Raw genomic sequence first — 20,097 nt, forward strand, 5'->3', positions numbered from 1 at the left:
TCACATCTGAGTTACAACTAATAACTGAAGTCATAACGCCAATAGAAGACGCCAAATAAATATTTCCGTATCAAGACCTCAATCAACATAGAATTATCAAATCAGCATCATCGTAAAAAGAATCAGTTTTTCGTCTTTTTTCTTTCCTTGCCCTATTGCCATAGGTAACGAAAGTATTGCTTTCCGAAAAAAATTAAGGTACCCCAATTTCTAAATCTCTATACGTTTCAAGGTCCCCTGAGTCCAAAAAAGTGTTCTTTGGGTATTGGTCATGTGTGTGTGTGTGTGTGTGTGTGTGTGTGTTTGTGCGCGCGCATCTGTGTACACGATATCTCGTCTCCCAATCAACGGAGTGACTTGAAATTTGGAACGTAATGTCCTTACACTATAAGTATTCGATACGAACAATTTCAATCAAATGCAATTCAAGATGGCAGCTAAAATGGCGAAAATGTTGTCAAAAACAGGGTTTTTCGCGATTTTCTCGAGAACGGCTCCAACGATTTTGATTAAATTTATACCTAAAATAGTCATTGATAAGCTATATCAACTGCCACAAGTCCCATATCTGTGAAAATTCCAGGAGTTCCGTTCCATCTATGCAAAGTTTGTTTTCAGATTTCCAATTATTAGGTCTCGGATATAATCTAAACGGAAAATTTTGAGTTGAAAGGATTGGGCATGAAAATCTCTACAATTGATGTTCAGTAACATTTTCACCTGAAATTGAAAATAAGCTTGAAATTCGAGAAAATGTGATTATTCAATTGCAAACTGTTGGCAAGTGTTGATACTATTGAATCCATTCACTCTGAAGAGATACCAGATCTCGTGTGTATCCACGATACTACTACTTTCTACTAACTACTTTAAATTCTTTTCTCAACCTAGACCATGGAACATAGTTGCGATTAAGGTTATATTTTATATTGCATATATTTTAGAAAACGAGTTTGAATTAATTTGGAATTGGATACGGGTTTGTTTGGAATTGATTTAATGAAGCTATGTAGATTAAATACATGGTTTGATTGAAACCGTTTTGGATAGACCGTGAGTTCATCCGAAACATTTCAACTGCGGCACTCTTTACGCTTCATCTTCACTCGCTAATTCCATAATATGAAACTAAGTTCCATAATAAAACAGGACATTTTTTATCATCCAATAATTTTATTTCCGAACATTATTTGTATACGATATACTAGTATCTCACACCTATGAATATAAATTTAATCCTGCCCAAATATTCAATAATCAATTCGAAATGAAACAAGACTTTTCTTCATACAAGCTTGTTCTTTGTGTCGTAACAGAGTTACGCCGCAACCGCTTTGCTGGAAAAAACATGCCAGCTGGTGATATAGATTTCACACTTTGAAGATATTCTGTTCAGATTTGATTTCATTTTCAGTAAATGAATACTCATTACATCAAATAATCCATTCTTCTCAGTTCGATCATATATCGATAAGTGTGTTTCTCTTCATGCATCCTCATTTAATCCTTCATAATCCCGAATATAAAATTACTAATCTATGACAATCCATTCGTACTTTATTCTGTATAATGAGTGAGCCTCATGTTCACTGAGATTATGGGTGATATAGAATTGATAGAAGTATACTGTATTGTAAATATTTTTATTATCTGACGCTGTTCATAACTATGATGTTGATTGACCATGAAATTATATTCATTTATGATTGGATTTTTATATAAACGTCATTCTTGTTTGTATTCAATCCTGTATAATAAGAGCTGATGATACATGCCTGATTCACTTTGACGCTACATTAAGAAACTAACGTCATCACCCAGAGTGAGACTGCTTTATTGACAAGAGCGCTGAGTGCTTTCAGTTCAGCATGAGTTATAATTGATATGCTCCTCTGGGATCATGCTCTGCTACACTGATTCATTGCCTTTGGAAACACTATACATTAAATCGCTATCAATTATTCATATACCATTAACGTCAATCCTCAGCTTAGTATGATGATTTGATGATAGTTGGATGAATAAGCTCCTTGAGATGATACAGATATGACATTGATCCTGATTGTTAATTGGAGCACAATGCATAGGTAAATTTCCAAATCACTCGAATGATTATATCAATCACAAAGCTCTGCAACATGCGTCTTCCATTATTAAGATCAGAGATTGAAAAAAGTAGTGACAGGATGATATCTCTGTCAGCGCATCACAATAGAGTTACCTATAATATGTTGTGAGTCTCGACACATGGACCAAATGATATGCAATTTGTCATTATAAAGACATCATTCATGTTACCAGTTTCTAATTCAATTTTCTCAAATTCAATTTGTTCTTTCATCTTTCAAATTTAATAGAAATCAAATAGTTTAAGAACCCTCAAGTCGTCGTCTTACTATAAGGATTAGGCGATTTGCCTTTTCTGACTTCAAACTCACCATCACATCCATCTTTCACGGGGTCTGCTCACACTTCTCCTCCCAACCCGGTTATATAACATCACTGCCCTGGGAATCCTGTCGCTCTCCATCCTTTCAACATGATCTTCCCAGTTTTGCCGATTTTCTTCAATCTTCTGCCATATTAAAATTATGTTGAGCTAGCTTCTTATATCGACATTATGAAGCCTATCTTCCCTTGTGCACCCTTTTACTGCTCTTAAAAACCTCATTTCGGCAGCCCGTAACCTACCCCATCCTTTCTTCTCAGGTATACAAGATTCAGAGTCATATAGGAGCGTTGGAATAGCCATAACCTTATAGAATTTAAGTTTTGTCTCTCTCCTGGCTCTATTTCTCAAAGTCCTATTTATTGTTCCACAAATGGATTGGAATCTATTCAATTTTACATTCAAGTCTTGGTCCATTTCATAGGTTATATTATATTCACAACCGAAATACTTTTGAAGTGTGATACTTGTTCCAAGACTTTATTATCGATAACCATTTTAGATTTTTATGATATTTTCCCAGGAAAGCCATAACCTACGTTTTACTGAATGAGATCTTCATACCATACTCAGCACTGAGGAGATTCTGATGGTATAATGCTCTCTGCAGATCATTCTCAGTTTCTTGCAATATTAACCACCGTAGGAGAGATATTTGGAGGCCACCTTGTATCTTCTGCTTCCAACTTCCACACAGATCATCAGCATGAGGAATGGAGTAATACAGTCAAATGAAGAGGAGACTATACAGTCAAATAAAAATATTTCTAGTGCGTCAAATCAGTTTCAGTCTTGATTCCCTCTATGAAAACGTTCTTTATCTACTCACTGGATCCATGAAGGATCGTGGATCCACTAATAACCGTTCTATCTTTTTGACGAAAGTCTCAACATCTGATCAATACGACTACTACAGAGAAAACTTATTTCTAGTATAAAATCATGCTAAAAACTAGTATTAACCCATTTTCAGCCAAGTGTGTAGAATCACTCATTAATTAGTGCTCTAAGCTTTAACACAATTGTCTCCTCAAATATTCAGGCTCAGGTTCATTTATATCATACTAGATTTCAAGACATCCTGAATCACCTATTCACGTCACGGTGACGTCTGCCTTCCACCATCATACAAGTCCCAACCAAGAAGAGGTTTTTGTCTTCGTTCTCCCAAACGAATACAGTTCCACCCTGAAATCTTTAAAACAGAGAATATATATTTATATAAGATTTCATATTCTAGGAAATGTTGTTAATTTTTGGGCAGCAAAATTTTATGCCATTATTCTCTTCAAATGTACAACACTTCTATTCCTTTCCATTTGTCTATTCATAGACAATCAATACAATCCGGTTAAACAGCAGGCATTCGCCCAAAACTGTGTTCAACCTTGATCCGAAATAAATGGTGTTATGTAGAATTCATGATTTGATTCAAACACAATTTCAAGTGAAAAAATGTATCAAAATATTGACGATAATCTTCTATACACAACTATACTTGAAGTGAAGTTTGATGGCAACAAGTTACAAGCATGCTCCAGATCCCTGCTGAAATAAATATTAATTGTACTGACCTTCATAACAAAGGAAGTACGGACAATGTGTGGTGCTATGACATTATTCGGTCAGAGAACAATCACTAGAGCTCGAGTAATCAAATCACATGGGACTTGTTCTAAATTTTCCTTTCGCACACATTGTGGGCTTCAATAATTTCGATTTTTGAATATCAACGATGTTGATACAAGCACCGCTGGCGCATGTCATGTTATAACATCTGAATGATCAATTTTGTATAAGCACCAACCGTGGATTATGACGTAGAATATTGTTTGCTATGAGATATAACTTGCTTCCATTTTTTTTTGCAAAACAGGTTGCTCAATAACATTTTTTACCGTTGATAATTTTCTTCTTGTCAATAATTAATGCATTGTGGAAACTATTAATTCCGAGAGTACAATTTCATGCTTTAAATTTGAAATTAATCCCAATCAATTGCATAATTGCATGGTGTAGCTCTCATAATTTGAAAAGCAATATTGCTATTTGAAAGAAATGAACCTATATTTCATTTACAAGTTTCACATTTGATACAAGAAGAAGTTACCAACGATTTTCCTTCAGCCAGCTCAGTTCATCATCTCTTCTTTCAGGGAAATTGAGAAGCAGAGAATGAAGAAAAATTGTCAGCTAACTGGTGAATGACCAATCATCAGTCAGAGAAAGCAAAATGAATAAATTGGCTACACCGAAAAAAATGTGTTCAGGTGTGTCATACAGATCAATTAATAGTTTTATCACAAATAATGGATAAGCAAGCAAACCAAATATGGGGATGACAATGATTTTTCCAGGTCAGAGTACACATAAAATTCGACTGAAAAATAGCATCGCAAGCAATCAACAAACCGAAGCTGGCGTCCCGGTTATCAACTTACTGATGAGGTGGGCTTACTCAGTTTGCGACATATGAACCAACCCTCTGAAAAAAAACATCCACTGGGCTGATAAAGTTATTCGAAACCATTCAATGCAAAATATTCTTGTATCTTGATCACAATAAATAATTCATATATTTTATTATCATAGTTACAGCCGATAAAGGCGGATTATCGTATTTTGAACATTTCATTATTCAAAGCTGCTCAATGATGCTGCCATTTGGTGATATTATAATAATCATAGCATTAGCTGATTAAAAGTGCAAGGCGCTTTGTAATTATGTTCATAGCGCATATTACATCCAAGGTCTGTAATATATACCTTGATTACATATGTAATCGATTGGTGGGAAGAAAGAAAAACTATAGCTTTCGGTTTTTATTTAACAACGAAAATAATTTATTTAATACAAATATTCCAATTTGAAACGGTGCAAATCGGAAAACAAATGCAATTGAGATAAAGGGAAGATTACAACTATAATCAACAATCAAATTTTCTGATTATAATAATCAGATAATAATTTAAGGGCTACTCGCTTAGCTGATCTATGGTCGTTCAGTTTTTTGATAATAAAAACAAAATTATTATTTAGAATTATTGGTCTGAAAAATAAAAGAATGTACAATTAACTATTATCTTACTTCACCTTGAAAATTGTCCCTTGGCCTGATCCTCAAGGTCCGGTTAAACCACTCCCGACTTTGAATAAAAATATATAAAAAAACTTCTGCCAGCTGATTGAATCAAAACACCAGCTTCCCCTACAAGATTCAAATCCTGATAACACAATGATGTAGGTTTCTAGAGCCCCGTAAGGTTTAAACTCAACTATTTGACCCATAATAAATTTCACTGAAATAAAAAAAAAAACAATATTAAATAATAAAGGATGCGACCACAGAATTAGGATACCATAAAAGTTCAAGTATGAAGCTGGGTTAACAATAACCCTTGAGCCTCCACCAAATATGTAATCAATTGGTGGGAATGAGGAAAAGACTGCAGTGGACGTTCCGGTTTTTTTAAAATGACAAAATAAATTATCATTTAAAAATTAAGGGGATAGATTGATTGAGTACTTTATTTATGTAGATTACAATATATACTGGCTTACACACTTATATACAATAGCTTACAATACAGCAAAATTATAGATGAATTTACATAATATAGACTAAGAGAATAATTATTGAACTGTATATTATAATATGAAGAAGCAATTTGTAATAAAATAACTATAGATAATAATTAAATTGTTATGCATCTACATAAATTGGCGGAGCTTTGGACATATCAATGTCCATTCTTTGGAAAGAATATTAAAAATATCCTCCCCACTAACTCTCTACCAAAACGTTAATTTTATTATTTAAACTAAGGACTTATTCATATAATGGGGAATGGGGACTGTAATAAAAAAATAAAAATAAACTATTATCTTACTTTACCTTGAAAATTTGTCCCTTGGCCTGATCCTCAAGGTCCGGTTGAACCACTCCCGACTTTAAATAGGAATAAATATAAAATATATTAGAAAAACTCCTGCTAGCTGATTGAATCAAAATACCAGATTTCCCTACAAGATTCAAATCCTGAAAACACAATTATGTAGGTTTAAACTTCTCGAACTGTGACAGCCTATAATGATATTGAATTTTCAAGATAGAATCCTTCAGGTAACCAATGCCTCAACTCAACAACTAACTTCACAAACGGTTCAAAGAAAACGGGCGTCTAAAGAAAAATTCAAAATCTATTTAGGTGAAAAAAAACAAAGCAGCCTTGATTCACAGACCAAAAGTCGACTCACTCTTGTTTGTATATCATGGAGCTAAAAACCATGATATTGCCTTCACGGAACGTAATAAAACACACGTTTCATCTTTGTACATTGGAGATCTTCTCGCTTGATCAATTACATTTAATAATTAGATCCGCGACCAGATTTCCAATTTACAAAATTATATTTCAATAAGATTGAATGGGTTTTGATGTCTTGCCCTATTACCATAGGTAAGAAAAGTATTGCTTTCCGAAAAAAATTAAGATACCCAAATTTCTATATTTCTAATAAAACAAAATAAATCTTATAGCACCCTTCATTTAAAAAAAAAACTTTAAAATAATTGAACAACTAGTTTCGGTTGACACCATCTTCAGGTTATAAAATAAAATAAAATTCAATAACTGTTTACTAATTGATATAAACCGAACATATGATTAAATTCATATTTTCATAAATTCATAAGTTATTCAATTTAAATCTATATTTTAAAATTTTTAAATTTTATCTATTCACTTTTAATTTTATCAAAAATAGGATTATTTAAGTCAAATTGGATTATATTTATTAAATTATTCCTATTCAATTTTGCAGTTTTATAGATATAAAATTCTTCTTTCACATTCAATTTATTACTTTTTGAATTTTATAAAATGGCTAATCAACCATATTACATGAAAAAGTGGAAATATATTTTATTGAAGATGGCTAAGGTAGAAGAAGACGTTGCATATTCAATAATGAAGACGTTGTCATTCAATAAGGTATGTTTAAAGAATAGATTTATTCCTGAATATATTCAAATAACAACTAAATTTAAATCCATAGCAGCTTTGAAAACAATAAATACAGCTAAACGTATTTGGCTTAAAGAAGAGATAAATTATTTATACTCAAAACTTGGAAAGCTTAAAGAGAGAGAAAAGATACACAAATAAATGAACTATTCCATGAGGAATCGATTGGAGAATTTGAATTACAAATTAAATCTTGGATTACTCCATACATTGAAAAGAAGAAATTCATACATTTGAAAAAAATAGAAATGCTAACCTTTAAAAAAAGAAAAATATTAACTCAAATCAATATTATAAAATTTATAAGTATGAATCATTTGAAAAAGTGAAGAATTTAACAGATATTAAGTTTAATGAGAAAGAGAATGAATTACTTTCAAAAGCTTCAAAATATAACATCAATTTGGATAATAAAACGAATGTAATTGAAGTACAACTTTTTGATATTGAAACCTCAATCAGATTCAAGAAGAGAGAGATCCAAGGTACTTTGAGGAACAATTTTGCGCAGGAACTCGGAAAAGATAACAATCGTAAAAAAAAGGAAATTTTGGTAAAATCAAAAGAAGATATGAAAATTATCAATTCAATTTCAAAAAATTGCATGGTTGCCTGTAAAGTCGGTATACGGGCGAAAGTTTAACGTGACAACAACTTTGAGTGGTAAAATAATTTTAATGTGAATATTCATTTGTATAGGAGGAAGAAGGATGAAATAATAATAGTAACAATTTAAAACACTTATTTTATTTATACATAACGATTTATACTACTTTTGTGATTGAAAACTACCACAACATTGTGATTACTAGCCTGGGTTGTAGCCAGCCTGGGAAGTAGTGGCGCAGTCACAGGAGATTGCTTGTGGCGCCTGCGCAGGTTGACTGCTCCGTGTTTCTCTCTCTCCAGGTGAATGCCTTCGGGTTGCTGCTGCGTTGCTCGCCACTGCTCCTATTCGTGCTCTTTCCAGACGACCGTGAACCGAAACGAACGCTCTCACTCGCTCTCATTGTGAGCACATAGCGCAGAGCGCGTAACGCAGTTTCTTGAAGTGTCACCCGGCAAACCAATTTATAAGACTTTGTCACGTCAAAAATTAATTAATGGAAAAGCAATGATAACAAAAGCAGATAAAGGAAACACTACGGTTATCATTGAAGAAATAGATTATAATGATAAAGTAGAAAAATTTATTAGAGAAAATAGATTCCAAACTTCAGGAAAAGACCCAACTAAAGAATACTGCAAAAATATAAATAATATTATATAAAATGTGGAACTATTTCTAAAATAGATCAATTTAAAATGAAAATGATTAATCCTGCCTCACCAATTTTTTAGAGGTCAACCTAAAATTCACAAAGTCTTATAGGTATACCTATAAGACCTGTGGTAAACTATAGAAATGCTCAAACTTATAAAGCTTGTAAATATCAGAATAAAGTACTGCCTCAAAAAATAATACTAAATGAAAATTATAATGTAACAAATTCTTACCAACTAGTTCAAAAAATCAAGGGAATAACTATTCCAAGTCACGCAATTTTTCTATCATTTGATGTAGTCTACATGTATACTTCTATCCCAACTATTGAAAATATTAACATTAAAAAGGAAACTTGATTGAAAATGATGTGAACAGTAATGAAATAGATGATTTAATAGCATAAGCAAAACATGTATAGAACAAAATTATTTCACTTTCAATGACAAATTTTATAATAAATGTGTGTGTGTGTGTGGTGTGTGTGTGTGTGTGTGTGTGTGTGTGTGTTGTGTGTGTGTGTGTGTGTGTGTGTGTGTGTGTGTGTGTGTTTGTGTGTGTGTGTTTGTGTTTGTGTGTGTTTGTGTGTGTGTGTGTGTGTGTAAAGGTGCGTACAGATATACGCGCCGCGAACATGAGCAATTCACTTTTAATCAGCTGACTATATATGTATTTCTACAGAAACGGTATAAGATATAGATATAGAAAGCGAGGCATCAGCTGATTAAAAGTGAATTGCTCATGTTCGCGGCGCGTAAATCTGTACGCACCGTATGAGTGTATGTGCGTCTGTGTACACGATATCTCATCTCCCAAGCTAGAAGTTCGAGAAAATAAGATTATTCAATTTGCAAAATGTTGGCAAGAGTTGATTCTATCAAATCAAATCATTCACTATGAAGAGATAGCAGACTTCTGTGTCTGCAGCGTTATTGTCCTGTCACCAGCCGGCTTAGATCTTTGAATAGTAGACTCGAGATGTGCGTGAACACTAGCGACAGTTGATCAATTCTCATAACGGCAAGGAAAGTTGTGTGAGTGCGCAACACCAGATTTTTTATTCATCGATAAACAGAACCATAGCCTACTATGGATAGAGTAATATAGTAACTTATCTAAAGTAAGTCATGACAGAACACGATTCTCTTAAATGATCGTGTTTATATTTTACAGCTGGCTATACGTTAGCTTATGAATTTCGAGGATGCGATATTATGTTTTTCCACAGAATCACACGCTCACTTTTTACTATCCAAAGACGACTCCAGGATGATAGCTGCTCGGCAGGTTGCCTATCGTACTCCTTCGACTCCAGCAATACAGTAAATCATTCTCTTTTTGTCAATACACTGCAAAATACTCATCTTATTATTGATATCACAACTATTTGTTGGATTGCGTCAATACCTACTAATAATTCATCTACTATCAGTACTTACTATTAAGTAATAGTGGGTATTGATTGATTGCGTCCATTTGATCATCAGTTTATCGAAATAATGCAATGATACTTGATGTGATAATGTCACGGGTCACGGGTACCCTTTCACGACTACTTTGCAGAGAAGCTGAGAATGATAATTATGGAAATGGCTCATTATTTATTTTACTAGGATAATTTGTCAGTGAGTTTGATTGAAGAGATTCGTATTTAAAAACACTAATTTTCTGAGGTTTCAAAATCTTGCTCCGTCATATACAATACAACATCATTTTATAAAATGGGAAAGTGGTAATGTTATAAAAAAATTGTGATACAGAAAGAAAAAATGAATGACGAAAACCACAGATTAATATTTTAACTGTTCTGATGATATTCACATTAAAAAATAGTCGCAAATCATACATGAATAAAATCTGTCAGATCTTATCTTATTGTTCAAGGTTTTGAATGAATGTTGATTTATTTTACCAACACTTTCCATTTAAACTCATTTATTACTTTTCTATAGTTATTTATCAGAATCTTCAAATGTTTATATCTTTGAAATCATATTTTAATGTAATCAACTTTTCCATCGAAACTTTCCATTTGTACTGTGTGATTTCAATATTTTTCTTCTACTCAATCATGATTGAACAAATCGTTTGGGAAATCAGCAAGATACTGATTTTTTCATGAATATGAGTATGAGAGAGATCAATGTCTATGGATTATGTTCTCATCAAATATAGATTACTGTTTTGTATCATGATATTGTTACTCTAAAATTCTCTGGGAGAAATGGAAAAAAACGATCATCCATATTTGTTGCGCAAGGATACGGTACTCACCCAAAGCGATGAAGAGAAATCTGCAGAAGACCAAATCGAAGACTGGAGAGGACTAGCGTGACGCAAGTTTGATCACTGGTCGCTGCAAACATCCGACTCCATTCCTGCTCCTCGTGCTCCTGTCAATCATAATTTATCGCCTCCCACAACTTTTTGAAGATACACTGCTTCGTCTTTCATTGGCATGGAACTATGGCATATTTCCATCTTGAGAAAACGTGATCTGCAGATGCCCTCAACCACGCATCTGTCAAACTTGATGAACTTTGATATTTTTCAAACTTGGAATACTCGACTTATAGCACGTAAGAAACTTTTTTTATGGAATCAAACGTGTTTATCTCACTTTTATCTTCAATTCAGTTTCTCCTACTCAGTCTCTGGTCATTCCTGAAAAGTGAACATGTAAAGTCCCCTCTTAGATCAAGAAAAGTTATCAAAATTCTTTACAATTCTCAATTATAACCATTAGATATTGATTCAAATTCAAATTGAATGGGATATTATTCTTTTATATATGATAAATCATTGATAATTGTTCCAAGTTCAAATTGAATGAGATACATATTCATTTACAAAAATATGGGATCGGATGATGAAATTCCAAACATTGCTCCCCAATCAAGAGAATTACAATAAGTGCAATACAAAAAAATTATAAGAATCTGGTGTGGCGCACACACACAACTTTCCTCGCTCATTGAACTGTAAGCCCCATTCTTGAAGGAGAATAATTTAGGGGGATTACATAATGACGATAGGCAGGAACATATTTGAAACTACGATCAGACTACTGTATAATATGTGTATATACAATTCTTTTCAGAGTACTACTTCCTTCGTGTAGATTGTGAAATTCGATGATTTTTTTAAAAGTCATCAAAACAGCTGTTCTACAGATGTTATATCTCGACTATGTGTTCTTTTTATGAACTGCTCTACCTACCTACCTCATGCACGGGAGGAGGTTACAAAGCCCATTTCTCAAGGATGGGGTGTACCCCCCATTGGTTTCCTAGGGAGGAGACTCATGTCAGTTGATAGAGCTAATAAATAACTATACAGTGTATGAATTTTAAAAAAATCGGTCGAGTCATTTCTCAGAAAATCGTGAAAAACATGTTTTTCAGTAATCATCCGCCATTTCTCTCAAGAATATTACGGAGCTTTTGCAATTTTCCCAGAAGTGAGACTCATGTCAGTCGATAGGGCTTATGAATTGCTATCAATGGAATAAATTTGAAGAAAATCGTTAGAGCCGTTTTCGAGAAAACCGTGAAAAACATGTTTTTTCAGTAATTATCCGCCATTTTCTCAAGAATATTACGGAGCTTCTGTAATTTTCCCAGAAATGAGACTTATGTCAGTCGATAAGGCTCATGAATAGCTATCCATGGTATAAATTTGGAGAAAATCGTTAGAGCCGTTTTCGAGAAAACTGTGAAAAACTTGGTTTTTTAGTAATTATCCGCCATTTTTTCCGCCATCTTGAATTGAATTTTATTGAATTTCTTACTGTCGGATCCTCATGGTATAAGGACCTTGAGTTTAAAATTCCAAGTCAACCGGTCAATTAGGAATGGAGTTATCGTGTTCACAGACATACACACATACACACACACACACACACACACACACACACACACACACACACACACACACAGAGAGAGACAGACCAACACCCAAAAATCATGTTTTTGGACTCAGGGGACCTTGAAACGTATAGAAAACTTGAAATTAGGGTACTTTAATTTTTTTTGAAAAGCTATACTTTCCTTACCTATGGTAATAGGGCAAGGAAAGTAAAAATTGAATTATTGATTCAGAGAAGAAAAATATTGATGCGCTCAAATTTATCCTGCAGTTTATGTTGCAACTGTTTAATAGAACGAATTATCTCAACAGACAATCCAATCTCCATGGAAATGTTACTCGAGATTCGAAAGTAGTAAGTGAATCATTTGAAATTCACTTATTTTCTTTTTTCAGGCGCCACCAATGTGACACAAGGAAGGGAGATGGGAGACTATGATGTTCTTCTAAAGAAGTAGATAGCTGCTCATCCACAGGTATGCTCTTTTATTAGACATTTCACTTCAAAAACCTTCAATATATTAGAGTTATTCATCGGATTGAGATTCGAAAGTACATTCAAAAGAATTTACAATCTGGTGAATCATTTTCACTATCTTCATTGTTTATTATAATAAAAGAACAAAACATTCTAGGAAAACCTTTGTTACTCACGATAAATACGTCCACTAGGTTGAAATAGAAAGAGTTTTTTTGAACTTGATAAATGGGAATCGTCATTTACAATTCATTAATGTTATTTATTGGCTATGAATCTAATCGTCTTTGAAGATTAGTCAAAACTCGAGAGCTTTGATATAACGGACATACAATGGTTCATTACCATCACACATGAACTCAAATCCATTCAATAGAACTTCCCTTTCAATGAACTAATGTGGGGTTGCAACATCCTACGTAGTTGAATGAGATATTCATTACATCACAATCACACTGGGAATAAGCCTGTCTCATTAATTACCGTAGTTGTGGTACATTCGGCACATAGTTGTAGTTGAGAAGTTTCCGAGTTGAAAGAGAAGGAGAGTGAACGTCACAGGCAGAGAAGACTCTCATGACTGTTTGAGAATTCTCTGAGACGCCTTCAGACAAGGTGAAGTCGACGTCGTATCGCATTGAATTCGCAAGTTAAATTAGACGCCTCAGGCTAATTATTATGGTTTGTGGCGAGAGGGATGAGGGACGACTTGGCAGTCGTGCGTTGCGGCTTGGTTGTAGACGCCATGACGCTATACCGACGCATCGAGTGACGCCCCAGGCGCGTTAACTTCAATTGATTGAAGGGCGCCGGCAAAGTGATTAAAAGCTTCTCAGGTATCAAGACCGCTGCGGTACCAGAGAACTGTAGCCAAGTCATCAATTCACCGCGCAGTTCCATTATGAAGCGGATCAGAATAATCTGTTATCCGTTCGAATAGCTTCTAGGCGCCTTCACACACGCTTCGACAACGACCCTTTATACGCCGCCTCCAACTCACTTAATCCAGTTGCACACTGAATCGAATCAGTGTATCAAATGGGTACCAAGTACTGGGCGTTTCCCAGACGCTGGTTACATGTGAAATTAGAGCCGTTGCGAACTTGCAAGACAAGCTTAACTAACAGTAACAGGCTGCAATATTGGTCGCTTCTGAGACCCCGCAGCTGCTTATTCGAATAGCTCAGTAACTATCCACTTACAAATTGGATAGAACACTGACCAAGACATGTAGATGATCTACAACCTATTGGATGATAAATTATGGAGGATCCACACAACCAAATTTATTCTCACCTAGAAACACAGAGTGATCTAGGCAGCTTCTCTTGTCGTTCATGCCCTATGAGAGTCCTATTTTTACGTTAAATTATGATAAAGATGCATATAGAGATGCACTAACGACTTTTATCCATCTTCTTGACTATGGATGGAGATGATCCACACGTATCAATATCTGAACTGTTTTTTTAATCGTACATAAATAATATAAATGAAAAAATATGACAAAAGTTAGATACAGGATGTGCATGTTACTGCATCGTGTAGACTTAAATCAATTTACAATACAATTATCTATGCATTGTTGAACACAAGAAGCGTGAACCTAACCATTGATCACAAACATGATTGAGCATTGCAGCGTGGAAGGAAACGCTCCGTCGCACCTAATCAAATTATCTAATCATTACATTGGAACACGACTTGGCTGTTAGGCATTAGGCTGTTGGCTGGACCATGTCAACCAACATATCCCATTGTGTTCAATGGGTATGGTGTGCTTGTAAATGTAGGCCTTGATTTTGACTAGTTGGCAATATTGTTAGTGTCAAATAGGGGTAGTGCTGAACAAAGCACAGTTTCTGCTTCCGCTAATGGTCATTAGGGTGACAGATTTGATCGTTTCATAGTTACAGAGGAGCTTATGATGCACATTATTTGACCAAAGCTGGTCAAATCATTTTGCCAATCGACTGATGACTCTCACTGCACATAGACCTACGTATATGGGCAGTTTCAACGTTGCAAAAACGTTGAAATGCAACGTTAAACTATGACGTGTTTCTCAACGTTTTGTGCTATATTGTGGGATACATGGTCTTTTAATGAATCGATAGTGGGACATAACTCTATACAGTATTGCTTTATAATTATAATTGGCAGAAACTTCGAGAACACCACAGTATTGCTTTATAATTATAATTGGCAGAAACTTCGAGAACACCATGGTAAACAGTGCTTTATGAGCGAATCAATGTGTAATTGAATTATGTAAAGTGGAAATTTGTAATGCTATGGATTTCTAATTCTTTCCAAATCGGATAAAACGAGTGTTTTGAAATGTAGTCGGCTCCTAGACCTATATCAGTAATTTAAATCGAATTCTCATCCAAATGGAACAATGAAAATACGTGAATATCAAGTAATAATCAAGTCCAGTACAGTTCTCACAATAGTCGAAAATATTCGAATGGGTTGCTATTCGTAAGATAGGGAAAATGCATCACATTTTAAACCATTCTATAGAATCAAGTATAAATCTTGAACTTCCATCATATTTCGATTATCAAAATACGTTCATCGTCGAGACCAATTCCAATAGAATCGAAATAATAGATTTTATCGATTTTAGAGAGAATTTTCATGATACCATTGCGTACTCCGAAGCTCCTTTTGTTTGAAGAATTCTATTCCGCGTCAACTGTTACTGTTGTTGTAGAACGAGAGATGGGCTAAGATCTTCTGAGTCTTATAGGTGAATTGCGGGAAGCTCTTGGAGTGTGTGCTCAGTCGTGTTATCGGTAAAGAACGGCCTTGTCTGCTTTCATCCTTTCCACTCTCTCGGTTTCCCGCCAAACCGGAACAGTATTCTTTCCACCCGCAGATAGTGAGAACGCGTTTCGGCTAGGCTTCCACCTGATCCAACCAGCCTGCCAGATAAACATCCCACAAATACAACACAGGATTCCGTTCCTTATTTACTTCGGCTCTTTTTCACTCGGCGTGAAAATGTTGAATCGGAAAGTCAGGTTAAACCTGATCCAATATATTACCGTCAACGATAATGGTCTGTTTGCTACAATTGTCCTGTGGGAATGAACCCAAATAAACAAACTTTTTTCGTGAAGAGCCGTCCAAGATGGGATCTCACAAAGCAGACTAATAGGCCTATTTGAGAATATTCTAAAAACATTGCTCTCTAAAAATCTCAACGAGAAATTCCAAAAATCTGGTGTGGCGCACTCACTTTCCTTGCCGTTATGAAAAAAGATCACCGGACGCTAGTGTTCCCGCACATCTCAAGTCTACTATTCAAAGATTTGAACCAGCTTTTGACAGGACAATAACGCTGGACACACACGAAGTATTCTATCTCTTCATAGTAAGTGATTTAATAGAATCAACAGTTTGCAATATTGGATAATCAAATTTTCTCGAATTTCGAGCTTATTTTCAATTTTAGGTGAAAATGTTACTGAACATTAAATCTAGAGATTTTCATGCTCAATCTTTTCCAATTGAAATTTCTTGTTCAAATTATATCTGAAGCCTGATAATCGTGAATCTATAATCAAACTATGCATAGATGGGGCAGAGCTCCTGGAATTTTTACATATATGTGACTTATGGCAGTTGATAGAGCTTATCAATGACTATTCTAGGTATAAATTTGATAAAAATCGTTAGAGCCGTTTTCGAGAAAATCGCGAAAACCCTGTTTTTGACACCACTTTTGCCATTCTAGTCGCCATCTTGAATTTAATTTGATCGAAATTTTTCGTGTCGGATCCTTATAGTGTGAGGATCTTAAGTTCCAAATTTCAAGTCTTTCCGTTAATTGGGAGATGAGATATCGTGTACACAGACGCATACACACACTCATACACACATACACACACACACACACACACACACACACACACACACACACACACACACACACACACACACACACACACACACACACACACACACACACACACACACACACACACACACACACACACACACACATACCGACTTGCGTCCACAATCACATAAAGCATGGACTCAGGGGACCTTGAAACGTATAAAAATTTGGAAATTGGGGTACCTTATTTTTTTCTGAAAGCAATTCTTTCCTTACCTATGGTAATAGGGCAAGGAAAGTAAAAATAGGGCCTTGAACGTCGTTGTTGTTTTTTGTGAGCGATCCTCACATCAGCTTTCACTCGTGCCTGAATTATAGATTCAGCTTGTATCGATGATCAAACATTGGATAAATTGATTGGGATTTGGGTGCAATAATAAATGCTCATTTTAGCACTACAAGAATGTTTTTGAAAATATTCAACCAAACTAGCTTTGACTAAAGACTATGACGTGGGAAAGGACAAATCAGATATATCAGAATCACTTCAAAATCGAAAAATTATATGATAAATGACTGCATAGTGCATACAGTGTGATTGATAATGTGGAGCAGGAACAAAACAATACCGAAACCGCTATCTTTGCATTAGTGTAGTAATAATGCACCACTGAAGTGAAGTGAAGTGAAGCGATCGGTCCACTTTCAACCCAAGACACAGTGAATCACGGTGTTTGACAGTTCGACATATTCTATAGATATTTTAACTACAACTATTTTTTGTTTTCTATGGAGTTTAATTAATTTTATTGAAAAAACGTTCCAAAGATGTGATAATACCCACACTTTTCAACTTTGAAAATAATTGTGAACCGGTGAATATGATTCTGTTTTTAAAATCGCATTTATACGTCCTTGAATGTTAAGGTATCACGATTACGTACTAAGTTTCCATTGAAGCGATAAATCGCATATTTTATTGAAGGTTTGATTAGTTTCCAACACGGAATAACAATTAGGACTGGTGAATTGTTATATCATACGAAATTTAATTTATTGAATAGTTGACAGTATAAATAAATCCTTAATAAATTGATTAACTGAAAATGCAATGACCACCTATATCATAGCATCCAAATAAACAATAAGAGAATGCTGTGTACTGATGAATGACTCTTCAAACATTCAACACGAGATCAGTTGACTAATGACGTTGCTGACGTTTATTCCCGCCAGATATTTTTGTTATTTCATAAATAATGTGAATGCTGTATGAACGAGTGGAGTGCTCTCATGCATCACATGCAATTTGACTGTGTATCTGTTGCGTTGTGTGGGTTCACGCACTGCATTTTTTATATTTTCCTCTTGTGGAAGGCTAAGAGCCCGGAGCTCGTTTACTAGGGCTTGCAAAAAGTACGCATCACAGCGTTGTTAACAGCGTTGAAAAAGTCGGATCTCTCTATCAGGGTGAGAATAATCACTGGGGAACTTTGAATCGGCCATTATGGTCGAATTTCGCTCTCCAGTAATGAAGCGTATCAGGCAAGAGGGATCCGAGTGATCATTATTTTTCTCCGGTGATTCACCTATTCATCGTTTGACATTTACTCTCAGTTTCGGTTTCAAATTCGAAAAAAACCGACAAAACATTGAGCCAGTACATTACCAAATCATCCGAGTGCGAATTGGTATCGTTTTCAGGGCTATACTTTCTGATTCAAACTTCCAGTGTTTAGTCTCTGGGGAAGAGAAACTGTGTTTTTATACACTGCATGTTCGATTAATTGAAATGGATCTGGATCAGGCAAGAGGGATCCGAGTGATCATTATTTTTCTCCGGTGATTCACCTATTCATCGTTTGACATTTACTCTCAGTTTCGGTTTCAAATTCGAAAAAAACCGACAAAACATTGAGCCAGTACATTACCAAATCATCCGAGTGCGAATTGGTATCGTTTTCAGGGCTATACTTTCTGATTCAAACTTCCAGTGTTTAGTCTCTGGGGAAGAGAAACTGTGTTTTTATACACTGCATGTTCGATTAATTGAAATGGATCTGGTTCCAGATGAATAGGGAAATAATATAACATGCGTTCCAATACTGAACATGTTTAATTATTTTTTCAACAGAAAACATGAAATTCATCTAGGGTGTAATTATTATTATCATCATCATCAACATCATCATCATCATCATCATCATCATCATCATCATCATCATCATCATCATCATCATTATCTCTGGTGGTAGGAAACACAAGGAGATATGCTTTGGAAAGTACCACGATGTAGGCTATTTCCATTTATTCTCAAGATAATACCACAATATTTGTAGAAAAACCGATAATCAATAATTGACCGAGCAAAGTGAGGTCGAAGATTCAAGTCGACGGTTTTGCATTTATCTTTATGTTTATATCTTTATATGTTTATTGACCGAGCGAAGTGAGGTCTAAGATTGAAGTCAACGGTTTTGCATTAATGTTTATTTATGTTCAAAGGTTTATATTTATGTTCCGCATTTACGGCGGAATTTGAAAAATAGCTGTCACTTGGTGGGAGGATGTATCTTTCAGACATTCAAACATTTAAACATTTAAACATTTAAACATTTAAACATTTAAACATTTAAACATTTAACATTTAAACATTGAACATTTAAAACATTTGAACATTCAAACATTTAAACATTTAAACATTTAAACATTTAAACATTAAACATTTAAACATTTAAACATTAAACATTTAAACATTTAAACATTTAAACATTTAAACATTTAAACATTTAACATTTAAACATTTAAACATTTAAACATTTAAACTTTAAACATTTAAACATTTAAACTTTAACATTTAAACATTTAACATTTAAACATTTAAACTTTAAACATTTAAACATTTAAACATTTAAACATTTAAACATTTAAACATTTAAACATTTAAACATTTAAACATTTAAACATTTAAACATTTAAACATTTAAACATTTAAACATTTAAACATTTAAACATTTAAACATTTAAACATTTAAACATTTAAACATTTAAACATTTTTCGTTGGTGAGATCAAATTTCTTAATCTTTTGTTAAAGTCATCAGTTAGTGTTAATTGGAGATTACTAAGCGAAGCTTTCACGTTTATATGGTGATACTCGCC

At 34.3% G+C, this 20,097-nt stretch overlaps 1 protein-coding gene across 7 annotated transcripts in view; it reads left to right on the forward strand.

Moving 5' to 3' along the window:
- The window catches only part of LOC111053237, a 285,465-nt gene that overhangs the window by 199,242 nt on the left and 66,126 nt on the right, over positions 1-20,097 (forward strand). For all 7 annotated transcript variants that reach the window (XM_039424319.1, XM_039424323.1, XM_039424321.1 and 4 more), the window contains one exon: positions 13,005-13,084. The gene's annotated coding sequence lies outside the window, so the exon portion shown is untranslated. The remainder of the gene's footprint in view (positions 1-13,004; positions 13,085-20,097) is intronic.

The sequence above is a fragment of the Nilaparvata lugens genome, chromosome 3 (genome assembly GCF_014356525.2).
Source record: "Nilaparvata lugens isolate BPH chromosome 3, ASM1435652v1, whole genome shotgun sequence".
In the NCBI taxonomy this organism is placed as follows: Eukaryota; Metazoa; Arthropoda; class Insecta; order Hemiptera; family Delphacidae; genus Nilaparvata; species Nilaparvata lugens.